At 34.4% G+C, this 15336-nt stretch overlaps 1 protein-coding gene across 1 annotated transcript in view; it reads right to left on the reverse strand.

Annotated features, from left to right (window-relative positions):
• The window catches only part of SUGCT (succinyl-CoA:glutarate-CoA transferase), a 497234-nt gene that overhangs the window by 287611 nt on the left and 194287 nt on the right, over positions 1-15336 (reverse strand). The gene's annotated exons all lie outside the window — the stretch shown is intronic.

Raw genomic sequence — 15336 nt, forward strand, 5'->3', positions numbered from 1 at the left:
GTTTAAGTATTACCTAATGACGATTGTCAGAGGTAAAATGCTTCACGAATACACACTGACTAGTGGAACTATGGAAACAGTTAGTATTCATGGGTTTGTATTCAGTTCTCTCGTTCACTACAAAGCTAGAATTAGTCTTAGAACTGCAAAGTCCATTGGATACTGTCAGGAAAATGTTCTTCTTTAACAATTTTTCAAAGAACAAAATGCTAAAAACAGTATCAGTATTTAGAGACCACTTTTCTAGTTGCTATTTAACAGATTAAAAGGAAAGAATAAAGAGAAATAAAAAAAGAATTAATACATTCTCCAAAAGATACATTGCTACATCAACAACAGTGTCTATCATAGTTTTGTTCACAAATGTCAAAGAGCACGTCAATGCCTGGTTCACGAGTCAAATGCCTGCAATGAGCCCCAGGTGAAGCCAAAGCTGAGAAACAGCAAATGGATCCAGGGCAACAGCAACCTAATTATTTGGTCCACTACCTATCTTAAACAGCGTCTTAACCTCTAGATTAAATGCCCATCCTAAATCATGTAAATTATTACAAGACTATAATAAAATATTTCAATACAGTTAGTACTATATTCAAAAGGAACTGAATCCAATTCATGTATCCGTTTTAGTTGAGTGCAGACAATATATCAAGCACTGATTTTTGTCTTTAAAGACAATACCTTCTCATTTCCCTTCAATAGTGTGGATAAAGATTTTTCATTTTAGTTTAATCCCAGTAATATTAACTCTCCCTACTCAGTACACAAAACATTCCATTTATAAATACTTAGGAAAAATTATTTCATGAGAATACTATGATGTAATTTTAACCATTGCACTTCTAGTCAGTTTTTCACATTCACATATATATTCTTTCTTTTTAATGACTGGTAAGGTCAACTCCTGGTATAAGGTTTTCTAATAGATATACAGAGATTCATGTCATCACAACGATAAACACTGAAAGAATAAAGCAGATATTTTGAACTTGGGATCTTTTCCATCAGGGTGTCAATTAATTAAGCTTTCATAAACAGAATGTGATAACGATTAGTTTGAATTCATCCCCATCAAACTCAACCAAGTGGCCTGAAAGAGGTAAATAGAAAATGCATGTGAATACACAAGCAAACTCACGACTGTAGTCTAGCCAACAGAAAACTCAAGGGAATAGCTGAAGTTTTAGTATTTACATAAGCTTTTCACCACCAGGCAAAGAGAGGGATTTGTTTCATGTTATGGAAAACAATGGAGGCAGTTTGGAGATGTGACTGTGGAGAGCAGTAGTGTCTGGGGCTGCAGTTTTGACCACTGTTTGTGTCTCTGTGAGGGTGTGGGTGTAGAAGGTTCATAAAGGCCACAAACTCAACCAGTCAGAGACAACATGCTGCATTCCGTTGCTCCCAGAGGACATATCCATCATTTTGTTCTGAAAATCTATCTCTTGATCTAAATCTACTGTGGAATACTTTATCCATGAAAAAAAAAAAAAAGCTGTACGCACATGTTTCTATTAACCACAAAAATTCTGCTTAAAAAAAAAAAGTTAATCTAAATTACTCAGGAAAACTGGAATCCTGAAGTTAAGACAAAAGGTGTCTGTAGATCCAGCTTGGCAAGCCTCAAACCTAAGCCTCTGCCAGGAAGTTATTTTGAGACTTGAAAGAAATTCAGACTTAACTGTGAACTTCATAAATCAACCCACTGATTCAAGTCTAAATTTTTGTTGAATTCAGGAATAGGTATTATTTATCAGATAGCATTACTTAGGTAGATGAAGTACTGCAAAAAGATAGGCTGAAATTTAAATTTACTAACATAGATGGGAGTAGTTTGATACAGTAGTTAAAGCACCACTTGGGAAACTCACGTCCCAAGTCCAGGGTTGAAATCTTTATTTATTTATTTATTTATTTATTTATTTATTTATTTATTTATTTATTTATTCTTCTCTTTAAGGCAGATTTACAGAAAGAAGAAATGATAAAGATTTTCCTTCCACTGGTTCACTCCCCAAATGGCCACAACAGGCCTCCAGCAGGGAGCTACAGCCAGGACATGAACCAGCACCAGTATGGGATCTTGCAAGGTGAACATTAAGCGACTGAGCCATCACGCAAGGTCTCTGAATTGAAATCGTACCCCTGCTTCTGAATCCACCTTCCTGCTAAAACACAGTCTAAGATGTAACACATGACATGCCCAGTGCTTCGGTCCCTGCCATCTATCTATGTGAGAGATTAGGCTTTGGATTAACTTAACACCAGGTGTCGCAGACATTAGGGAAGTGAACCAAGGAATTAAAGACATGTCATCTGACTCCCTCTATTGTTCTTTCCCTTTCAAATAAAAAAAAAGTAAAATTTTCAAAAACTAAATTTTCTGCCACTGAAAATTTACCCTTAGACTACAAACATGTATCTTTAGAAAAGTTAAAATTTCAAAGGATCCAGATACAAGATTAGACACTAGTAAGATTACAGCAACAAAGAGAGGTTAGAAATAATTCTAAAATTGCTGTTCATTAAATGTTGGTAATTAACTTATATAATATATATTTCATTAATTTTATCTTCACAACCACACTATAAGGTAGGTATTGTCCTCATTTTAAAGCAAAACAAAAAAAGTATCATAGAATAACTTCACTCAAGGGCACAATCATCCCCAAACATGAACACCTCTCGGTCTCCAATGTGGGTGCAAACACCTAAGACTTTGGACCATTCTCTACTGCTTTCTCAGGCCACAAGCAGGGAGCTGGATGGGAAGTGGCACAGATGGAATATGAACCGGCATCTATATAGGATACTGGTGCTTGCAGGCCAGTCCCATAGATTTCGTTTCTAAAAAGCTAAATTTTATCCCCCTACTGTACTAGAACCAGAACAATCTCTTGGCTGTTGCTTATTCACACTTGGACTTAGAGAAACAGTGGGTCAAAAACTTAATTGTCTCAAATATTCCTCCTTTGCATAAGGTGCCAGTGTAGGTATGTTTCAAATCTGATTATCCCCTTCCCATGGTCACTACATTCTATCCCACTAAAGACAGAACCAGATTATGTATTCAAAGTTTTGTCTTGAGAACTTAGAAAATATGGCACTCAATACTAGCTAACTTAATTAAGTGTATGACTATTTTGAAAGAATAGGAGGCTCCCAAATACATTACCAGGGTGGATTATTTCTCTTGTAAATTCACAGAGATTAGGTTTATTCATACACTGAAGTTAAGTGAAGGAAACAACTTGCCCTTAAGTTTAATGGAATACCACAGTATCTCATGTTTATCTTTCCTCATCTAGACAATTCCTTACATTTTCTATAGAAGTATGTCTTGGGGAAAAATAATTTCAAAATCCATACAACTAACTTAAAAAACAAATTGCTTAAACATGGTAAAATCATTTAGAGATAGCCTGTGTGGCTCACAAAATCATAAAATCTCATGAATCCAAACAACCTCAAAAATCCATTATTCTCTTTGATCCTATAAAATTATCATCTTATTTTTCTAGAATGTACTTCTAGTAATAAAATCTCACTTGCAGATGACACGCCAGAAGAAGTCAGATACAGAAAGCGTTCTGTAACAGAGAAGAGATGAGACAGAAATGACAAGAGGCAGGTATGTGAAACACAGTTAACTCGCCACTTGAGACAATTTCATCCAGTACCAGAATTCCTGGGTCGAGTCCCAGTCATGCCACTTCCTGTATAGCCATCTCATAATGTGTACTTTGAGAGGCAGCAGGTGATGGTCCAAGTACTTAGATCCTTGCCACACAGGTGGGAGACCCAGATTGAATTCTGGGCTACAGGCTTTGAGTATCCCAGCACTAGCTGATGGGGACAGTTGGAGAGTGAACCACAGAAGAAAGATCTCTCTTCATCAGTCTGTCTCCCTGCCTTTCAAATACAATTTTTAAAATATTGCATTTTAAAATATAATTTGTGTCACATTTTAATATAAGTTGAGTCATATTTTAATACAGTTTGAGTCATAATGGTTTTCATAAAAATATTCATTAATAGCATTATCAACATTTGGATCAAAGAAATGACTTATTATTTAATAAATCCAGGATTCTGTGTTAATCAATTTTCATATATTGTGTTTAATTCTCATAGTACCATGAGGTAGGTACTACATTAAACTTTTTACTTACTTCAATAGATTAATGACTTATCTATTTTAAAATTTACATTTATTTATTTTTATTTGGAAAGCAGAAAAACACAGACAGAATGACTTCCTTTCATTGGTTCACTCCCCAAATGCCCAAAGCCAGGAATCAGAACTCATTCTAGAATATCAAGTAGGTAGCAGGTACCATGGTGCTTCAGCCTTCATCAATGCCTCCCAAGGCGCACATGAGCAGGAAGCTGAGCTCTGAAAGAGAGCCAACACTTGAATCTGTGCATTCTGATACTGGAGGTAGGCATTCTAAGCAGTGCCTTAATGACTATACCTAATTTTTGCTCCACATTATGCTCACCTTGGAAGATTAGGCCAGTAATTTTAACAAATTCAAAATATTATAACACAAGTTGAAGGAAAAAAAGGAGGAGTGAAGAAGCTATTATTATAGCCTTAGAATTATATCTAAACATTAATAAAAATATTTTAAAGAATTATAACCAAAAGCTGTATTGAATCTGTTAAAAACTAAAAAATAAGAAAAAATTGCATATTGCTTTAACCCAGCAAGGTGGAAATTGTGATTATGTTTGAATCAGTCGAAGAAAACAAGAAAATGTTATAAATGTAACAGGATAAGCATAGTAAAAATACATATATGTAAACGTATATGCATGCGTATATACATATATTTATATACAGATGTGAATATAAGGAAAGTACAAGTGTGAAAAAATAAGATGCATGCAAACCAAGATTTGTAGGATTCAAGTAACCATTTTAACTAGTTCAATGGCATGAAAAACACAATGGCAAAGCAGAAACACTATCATGTGCACAAGCTCCACGTATTAACCATTTCTCTCCAATGCTGGACTATGATAGCAAACTGCAGGACAGTCAACCAGAAAGAGCTCTGAAAGTGATGTGTGCCCAAGGCACAGCATCAGAGGCTTAGCAAGGCAGGAAGATTCAGCATCTTAGCAATACTTTGACAGCCATTTACATGGTAGGCATCACAAGAAAAACTTCACATTAAAGCCTGTAACATTTATGATCCCCATAATCTAGAAAACGAAGACACAGAAAGGTAGAATAGGAAAGTGTGCATGTCAGAAAGCTCAAATCTGTCCATTCGTGGGGTCTTTTTTCTTTAAAATTTATTTATTTTATTGGAAAGGCAGATCAGATTTATGAAAAGGAAAGTGAGTAAAACATCTTTCAGCCATTGGTCCACTCCTAAAAGCTCAACAAGCCACAGCTGATCTCAAGGCAGCAGCTAGGAGCTTCTTCCGAGTCTCCCATGCTGGTGCAGGGTCCCAAGGCTTTGGGCCTTCCCATACTCTTTTCCAGGACACAAGCAAGGAGCTAGCAAAGATGTGCAGACTCTGGGACACAAACCAGTGCCCATAGAGGATCCAGGCACTTGCATGGCTAGGACTTTAGCCATTGAGCCATCACCGGACCCAAATAGTGGGGTCTGTAACTGGGTTTTCTGAAGACTATTCAGTAGGATAGAATTGTTAGGTATTAACAATTTCAACCAAGTCTAGCACACTGGAAACTGAACTAGTGTTGATCCCCTAGGACAGAGGCCAAGGTGTGTTTCTCTATTACGTGAATTGCCTGAGCTTTAATCAGTCCTCAATTTTTCCAAGTGACCACTTATCAAGTCTAGACTCCATAATATCTTACAGTATCAGCAACCATTTTCTAAAGTGAACTTTTCAAGAATTCTTTGGCAAAATACAAATTATTACTATTTTTAAAATAAAAATGGATCATTATTGGGCCTTACATTTCAGACCAAGAAATAACTCACTAAACTTTGCTGTCAAATATAAAAGACAATCAACCAATTAATCATCCAATCAATTGTACTGATAAACAATTCTGACTTTTCATCCTGGACACATCTGGATTCATGAATCATATTAAGTTTCATTTTTTCTTAGCCCTGACTTTGTCACTAGTTCCAATAAAATTATAATAGTTTTGATTGTTCAGTACACTATACTGTAAGGAGATAGCATGGTTTAGTCACAGTCTCTTACAATGAAAAGAAACATAACAATAAAATATTCTCTAATTTCCAATCTGACAATGGCATCTCAATTGATCTAGTCACTCCAGTTCACTGCTGACCTTCTCTCAGATATTTTATGGTTACAAAAGTCGAAGTGTCTGAGACTTCTAAACTATACATCTGTTTCTCTGTTGTTTTTAGGTTGCTGTCACTTGTTTGTTTCTTTTTCTAGAAAAACATCTGTGTTTGTAATGAAAGTTCTAGGTGCTTGGTGATCATCAGTGTCAGCAATCACACTTGGTTTTCATTTACACTTTAAGTTCCCATTTTAGGGAGTGACACTGCAGAATTTTCAAGTTAGGAAGGAAGTAATAAATCATCCAGATTTCACCAGCTCAGCAATTAGGACAGTTTTTAACTTAAAGAGATACCAGTATTGACAGGTTTTGCGAGTAGGCAAAAGAGGTTAACGGCACTTCTTGTCTCACCATAAAAACTGGTACCAATACAAGCATAAATTCTTAAAAGTGATTGAAAAGGAAAATCTCCAGTTCACACTTTAACCCGAACTAGATGAGACCTTAGTTTCCTTACAAGTGTTAAGCATCCCTAGACAAGGGCCTGGCACAGTGACTGTATCGGTTAATCCTTCCCCGTGAAGCACTGGGATCCCAGGTGGGCACTGATTCACGTCACAGATGCTCTTCGAGGCTCCTGATTCTGGATCAACTCAGCTCCAGCCACTGCGGCTACTTCAGGAGTGAATCAACAACAGACAGAAATCTTTCTCACTGTCTCTACTCTGCAGATCTGCCTTTTCAAAAAGAAAAATCTTTAATAATTTGAAGAGGCTCCTTAAGCACAGAATTAGGAAAGGATTTCATAAAGGTAAAATCATACCCCTCTTGGATTCATGCATTTTTCCTGCTTTTCTGTCAGAAAAAAAAATATTTCAAAAATAAGCTATACTTGCAGACAAAATGAAAGAATTCTAAATATGAATCTTTTCAATCATTTCTTACATAGAAATCACTTGAAGCATGTAGCTAGTGTCTTTTAAATAACACTTAATATCGTTTGCACATTCAAATGTAAAATACAAACATATAAATTATGACTGTTATAAAAGAATTCTTCAGTTGAGTGATTTGTTCACAGTTTGAAATCTGAATCAATTTACAAATGTTCAAGTTGATTTAGTTTTATTTATTCATAAATAGGAAGACATATCTGCCTTGTTGCTAAACTCTTTATGGTAAGTTTGGAATGTTCTAAAAATAAGTTTTCATATGTATATTTCCTAAGTTCAAAATCTATAACGTTCTTGACCACACATGCTAGTTTATTTCCCTAACACCAACAATAACTGTAGATACCACTTTTAAAATAGGCAGTTAGCTTGTCAGTGTAGTGGAGAGAAGGATCTCTTAATATTTCTTTTTCACTATAAAGAAACATTTTGAATGTTAGATATAAATATATTTCCCTGATTGTACATTGGACAATTATACATGTACAGAAACATCACATGCTATTCCATAAACATATCCAACTTTTATTTGCCAAAGTAAAAAAAAATAATAATAAGTTCTGCTCCTGTACAGAAGATAACATCCAAGAAACTATGGGTTTACATTCAAAATAACTGCATGAATAATCAAAAAACTAAATCCTTCACAAAAAATTACAAAAACCACTGAGAATTGCAAAAAGACATTACCTTGTAATCTAGTAAGAATTAAACACAAAACTTTGGATATCCACACAATTCATATAACACAAAACATGTTTGGCAAAGTCTATATCAGTATCAGAACAATGTTTCTTAATTAAAAAAAATATTTGAAAGGCAGAATTATATAAAGAGAAGGAATTAAGGAGACCTACTATCCACTGAATCACTCCCCAAATGACCATAATGCCCAGGGACTAGACCAGAAACCTGGAACTCCATCTGTACTTACAAAGTGGCTACAGGGCTCCAGGGGTTAAACCACCTTGCGCAAAATTTTCCAGACACATTTACCAGGGAGCATAATTAGAAGTGGAGCAGCCAGAACTCTGAAATGGTGCTCTTAATGGATTTTGGTGTCACAGGAGGCAGCTTAACCCATAACATCACAACACTGCCCATTTCAGAAGTATATCAACCTCTGCAAAGTTTATAAATTATTCAATTTAATGTTTATGCTATTATCATGAAATATGACAAATTTATATAAGAGTGTAGGAGTAGAAAAAAGTAATAAATATTCATGTTCTGCACACTCATATTCTTATTATCTTAATGTTGGATTCTTACCTTTAAGAAACATAATATTACACATTCAGGCCATGTCTTCTTTGTGCTTCTAAATTTTACTCCCTTTTCTTATCAGAAGTAATAATTATCTTAAAATTGGTATGCATTTCTCTATATTATAATATTTATATTATAATTGTATGTATCTATTGAGATGAATCCATAGGCAATATAAATATTATGTATTTTTAATATTTTATTCTGTATTTTCTTACTCAACTTTGTAATTTCTGAATCTGTCCACACTCATGCATGTAGATTTGATTCGTTCATTTTATCCACTACGTGTATTCATGCATAAATATTCCACAACTTATCCCTTCTCAGCCACTAACTAACTCATCTCCTGTACTTCTATGGATCCCTATCCATATCTCCTTTTCCTGTTATAAGACATATTCCCAGGATATAGACAGAGAAATAGAACTTCTACATCTACATCTAAATCATAAAACAGGGACATTTTCATCTGTACTAGATTTTGCAAAATTACTATCTAAAGTATAATTAGTGACAGTTTCTACTTCTACAATGCTTCTATTCTCACCAACATTTGTTATCGTCAGACTTAACATTTGGGCAATATGACACAGTAGAATGGTATTGCATGGTTACATCAAGTTAGATATCCCAGAACTGGAGAAATTAAGCATTTTTTCATTAGTCTGAAGATTAATAAAGGTTGACAGTGGTTTTCTTTGCTTTTTACCTTCTTCTTTGTATCTTTCATCTGTTTTTCAATTGTACTGTCTTTTCTAGTACTTGTACATTTTAATAAGATATAATACCGCAGCTCAACAAATGTGTGGAGCATAAGCTGAGTGAACCAAGTAATTGGCATAATTCATTTTTATACTTTCACTTCTCATGTTTTGAATAAATCGGGTATCTCCCCCTTTAATTATTTATACACTATACAATACTGAAATCTATAGTCAGTCCACTATATCATGGAACAACAAGCTGTCTTTTTCAATTGACTTATAGAAATTTTTGCAAAATCCAGATACAAAACTTTTTACTTTCCTTATAATATCCTATACATGGAAAATATCCCAAATTTACAGCAACAATGGATAAATAAATTACAGATAAACATTCAGTGATAGATACAAAGCTTACATCAATTTATTAATTTAAAATCACTTATCTTAGTCTAGCTTCTCCTTTGCTTGTTCACATAGAAGTTATTCCTCTTAATGTGAACAAATTGTGAACAAATTATGATTCCCATCTTTTAAAGATTCGTAATACTTTAAGAAATAAGCCTGGTCCCTAGGTTTGATATGACAAATTAAAATGTTAACACTTTGAAGATATTTAAAATAATGTGGGACAGGAATAAGCACTATATATGTGTTAAATAAAACTATACTAATAATGTGAGCTTACAAACCGTGAGCAGAGGAGTGGAAGAGGCTTGAACAGAAGTTTGGGAAACAAGAAACTTGGTTTGGGGCTGCATTCTATAAATACATTACATACAGGAAATGTGTCTTCAGACAAATCTAAGTAAACCCAAACCAAACGAATGAAACACCATAGATCTATGCTGGAGTCTACAAGTCAGTAACTATAAACAGGCCTGTGACACTTCTATAACCCACAGAGAAACAGCTGGAATTTGTTGGTCGGCATTTTTACCGTAAACAGAATCACAGATTTAATATTTCCTGTAATTTCCTTAGACCTTATTTCCTCTTGGGAATTTATCTTCACATATTAGTGATAAATTAAAATGAAAGTATCCTTTTTCCACCAGCATTCACTAGCTCAGTCTGTTGTGTATTGTGTGTCAATTTGGAAACCACACAAAAGATGAAGTATGTTTCCATCCAGAGGATCCAGTCACTGCTTACTAAATTGAGGCTATTCATGACAGTCTATACAGTATGTGCTTAAATAAACAGTCAGTAGAGTAATCAGTTAACATACTTTTCTACTCTTTTCAAAAGTTAGGATGTATAACTTTTATTTTTACTGTTTTACCTAAATTATTTCATTTTTAAACTTTAGATCCAAATGCCTGCAACAGACCGGAATGTGCCAGGCCAAATACAGGAGCCTGGAACACAATCTAAGACCTACACATGGGTAGCAGGGAGACTAGCAATCATGCCATCATTTAATGCTTCCAAAAAATATGTATTCATAGGAATCCAGAATCAAAATGTGGGGACAGGGAGTCAATGTGGTGGCATACTCAGTTAACCATCCACCTGTAGCATCAGCATTCCATATGAGTGCCAGTTTGAGTCCCAGCTGCTCTACTTCTGATTCAGCTCCCTACTAACAGCCTGGGAAAGTGGTGGAGGATGGCCCAAGGCCTTAGGCCTCTGCACCTGCGTGGAAAACCCGGAAGGAGCTCCTGATTCCTAGACACAGACTGATGCAGCTCTGGCTGTTGTGGCCATTTAACAAGAGCTCTGTCTCTGCCTATCCCGCTCCATCTAAATCTTTCAAAGTAAAATAAACAAATCTCAAAAAACAATGTGGTGCAAGGCCTTGAACCCAGACCCTCTAATATGAGGTGTGGGCATTTCATTCATCTCATGATCCTTCCCCTGAACATTTGTCACTTTTTGCTATAAAAATATTCTCTTACTATGGCTTTTTCAATATCCCATAATTTTTAGTTTACATTTCCATACCTTTGGTTTCAAATAATTTAAAATTTCTTTTTTGAAGTCTTCAATGATATACGTTGCTGACTCTATTTAAACACATATGTATAATTTCTAGTGTGCCTTTGGTTGTTTTTATTTTTATTACATCATGGTCAGAAAAAGCATCATATAATTTTGACTTTTTCAAACTTACTGAGATTTACTTTGAAGCCTAAGATAATTAAGAACGTGTCACAATGCTCGGGGATTATTTTAAACTAAGCAACAATATTTCCGTACTAGAAAACAGTTACATATTATGTCACTGTAAAGGCTGAATAGCATCTATTAAAAGGAGCTATCATAAGTTACTTTAATAAACTTTATGCTTAGATACTTGGCTTACTTTTATAGGTTTGTGACTATTACTTCAATAAATTTCCTTGCAGCTAATCTTTATAAATGATCTTGCTTCCCTCAAATTCATTCCTATATATGAAACTTCTTTGAATTGAATAATTGTAAAACATTTTTACATTAATCCATTGAACCAGCATTTATTAACTGGCAAGAGGAAGGCACTGTAGAGGGATACAGCAGTGAATAAGATGGGCAAAAATTCTGATCTTCATGTATACAGACAAGGATTACTTAAAGGATTTTGCAGAGAAAAATTAAGCAGCAAAAAAACTTGCCTAAAGGATTATACCTTTTTATAAGGGTAATATAAGAATGTATCAGTAAGAAAAAAAATTAAGTGCATTTTAAAAGCAGTTTCAACCAAATAGCTTTTTATCATTGGTATCATTTTACTTACTCAAATTTGATAAGGAAAAATCATATCACTATCTAACACTGCTTTGGGTTATCAATATTTTTTGGTCTTATAACAAGAATGGCACAGTGGCCTAGCAAGCTAATCCTCCACTTGCAGTGCCAGCATCCTATAGAGATGCCAATTTGTGTCCTAGCTGCTCCACTTCCCATCCAGTTCCCCGCTTATGGCCTGAGATATCAGCCGAGGATGGGTCAAAGTGGCTGGGCCTCTGCACACACATGGGAGGCCTGGAATCAGTTCCTAGATCCTTGGTTCAGATCAGTTAAGCTCTTTTTATTGTAGACATTTGGGGAGTGAACCATCAAGTGGAAGACCTGTCTCTCTGTCTTTGTTCTAAAAATCTGTCTTTCAAATAAAAATAAATAAATCTTACTATACCTGTTTAATAACTTCCTATTAGGTTTTGCCTTCCCATTATTAAATAATAAAAGATATTTTATATGAAGTACATTATTGTCATATTTGTCCTATATTGTTAAAATGATCTTAATGTAGTGTACTTACAAAATAATTTGTCTTCTCAAGAATACAGGTAATGATAAAATTAGATTTTCCCATCATTTTTCATTTTCTTTATCATATATCACATAAAAAACAATCTCATAATAACTACCTTCATCCTACCACCAAGGATTTTGATTTTGGACAAATTTTAATTATGCTATCCCAAGTTTATTCTCAGATTTAACGCTTACCACAGTTATGTATCTATTCATGGTTACTGCCTAGTACACTCTTTTCCTTTGAGGCCCATTTAGTCACTTGTGTGTATATTTGTGTCTGCATAAATGAAGCTCGCCCTGAGTCTTTAGGGTACAGTCTCCCCTGCCATTTTAGGGTCTGAAGCCCATTCTATAATACTCAGTCACATTCACAATAACAACAAAAAGAATAAAATACTCGGGAAAAAATTCAGAGAAATGAAGACTTGTTCCTGGAAAATTATGAACTACTGATTTAGGAAAATAATTAACACACAAATAAATGAGAACATATGTCATGTTCACAGAATGGAGAAATTAATATTAAAATATGCATATTACCCAAAATGATTTTATAAAATCAATATAAACTCTATAGAACTACAAATACAGGAAAATCACTCATAACATTTATGTGGAACTACAGACCAAGAGATATACTTTCCTGACATTTAAATATAACATAAATCTATAATAAGCAAAATCATTTGTCAATGATATAAAACTAGAAATACAGAGAAGTGGAACAGAATAGGCATTTGCAAACTAAACACACACATCAACAATGAACTGATTTTCACCAAGAGTGCCATGAAAACAAGACAGGGAAAAGATAGTGTCTTCAATAAATGATTATTTGAAAAGTGTATGTTCACATACAGAACAAAGAAAAGGACCTGAATTCCATACCACCTAAAAGATAAACACACAATCAATCAAATACTAAAACATTAGATATGGAACCATATGGCTAATAAAATAAGACAGGGAAAGCATTTCTTAATAGTAGAGCAATGATTTTTTGGATATGATGCCAAAACACAGGCAGCAGGAGCAAAAACAAGTAAGATTATATCATAATTAAAAAAAAAACTTCTGCACAGCCAAAGAAACAATCACCAGAGTAAAGAAACAATGTTTCTCATGGCAGAAAATATAGACACCCCATATATCTGACAAGGGACTGGTGCTTAGACTGTAAAACACTCAATGGCAAATATAAATAACCTACATTTAAAACTTAACAAAAGACCTTTACAGGCTTTTATAAAAAGGCATATATATGAACAGGAGTATATTAAAAATTATAAATATTACTAATCAACCTGGAAATATGAATCAAAATTATGGCATGCATATCGTATCTGTTATAATGATTATTATCAAAAAGTAAAGATAACAAGTGTTTGAGAGGATGTAGACAAAAGGAAACTCTTGCACATTTAGTGAGAATGTAACTATGGCTCTGTGGTGCAACGTATCAAGCTGCCACATGCAGTACTGGCATCCCTCATGGGCATTCGTCTGAGTCTCACCTGCTCCACTTCCAATCCAGCTCCTGCTAACGTTCCTGGGAAGGTAACAAAGATGGCTCAAGGATGTGGTCCCCAGCACCCATGTACAAGACCCAGATGAAGCTCCTGGCTCCTTGCTTCAGCCGACCATCTGTGCAGTGACCCAGCAGATGGAAGCTCGCCCTCTCTAACTTGGCTTTTCAAGTAAATTAAAACTGACAGACTCATTATGAATAACTTGAAATTTTCTCAAATTTTTAAATTCAAACACCCTTACGATCTAAAAGTCCTGCTTTTAAATAAGCACTCAAATAAAATAACCAAATCTTGAAAATCTATCTGGATTCATGTTCATTTCAATATCATTTGTGAAAGCCAAGATACAGAAACAACCTAAATAAGTTTTCATCAGCAAATGAATACATAAGGAAAATGTGAATGTAATGAATATTAGGTAGCCATGAAAAGGGAAATCCAGCTTTTTGTGACAAAATAGAACCAGAAGAGAAAATGTAATGTTAAATATACTAGACAAAAAAGATAAATGCTCTATAATCTCATATATTTTGTATAGTTGCAGTTTTATGAGGCTTAAATTAGAGTCCTTACCATATATATGTGCACATAAACCCTTAAAGCCCATCTAAGGTAATGGACATATAAATTAGCTTAGCTTTGGTGACTGTTTCATGATAGTGTAAGAGTATTTCAAACACTTAACAATTAATAAAGGATTAGCATCCAGAACATATAAGGGACTAAATTTCATCAACAACAAAACAAATAATGCAGTTAAGATTTAGGTTCAGGGCATGTGCAGGGATTTTTCCAAAGGATGAAATACAAATGGCCAAGCGCTACACAAAAGATACTCAAGATCACTAGCCATCAAGGAAATATAAATAAACTACAATGAGGTAATCTGTCATCCAAAAATCAAAAATTAACAAATAATGATGTTGGTGGTAATACAAGCCATTATGAACGCCAGTATGGAGAGTCTTCCGAAACGCAAAAAATTGATCTACTATGTAACACTACTGGGAACCTACTGAAAGGAAAAGAAATCCGCATATAAAAGAATTGTCTATATCCCCACTCTTGAAGCAGCTCAACTCACAATTGAGAAGATATGGAATCAACCCAGATGTCTACTAATAGATGACTGGATAATGAAATTATGTATAAACAATTAAATACTACTAAGTCATTAAAAGCAATGAAATCCTATCTTTCACAACAAAATATATGCAAGTGGAGACAGTTATGTTTAGGGAAATTAGTCAGTTAAAAAATGTCATGTTTTCCCTGATTTATGGCAACTAATACACAAAGTACAAAAACATAACACATTTTAAGATTTGATCACTGTTTATTGCCTTTGTCTACACTCTTATGAAATAGTGGATTTTCCTCTCACTATT

This window comes from Ochotona curzoniae, unplaced genomic scaffold (assembly GCF_017591425.1).
Source record: "Ochotona curzoniae isolate NIBS_2020 unplaced genomic scaffold, NIBS_Ocur_1.0 scaffold_3835, whole genome shotgun sequence".
NCBI classification, from domain to species: domain Eukaryota; kingdom Metazoa; phylum Chordata; class Mammalia; order Lagomorpha; family Ochotonidae; genus Ochotona; species Ochotona curzoniae.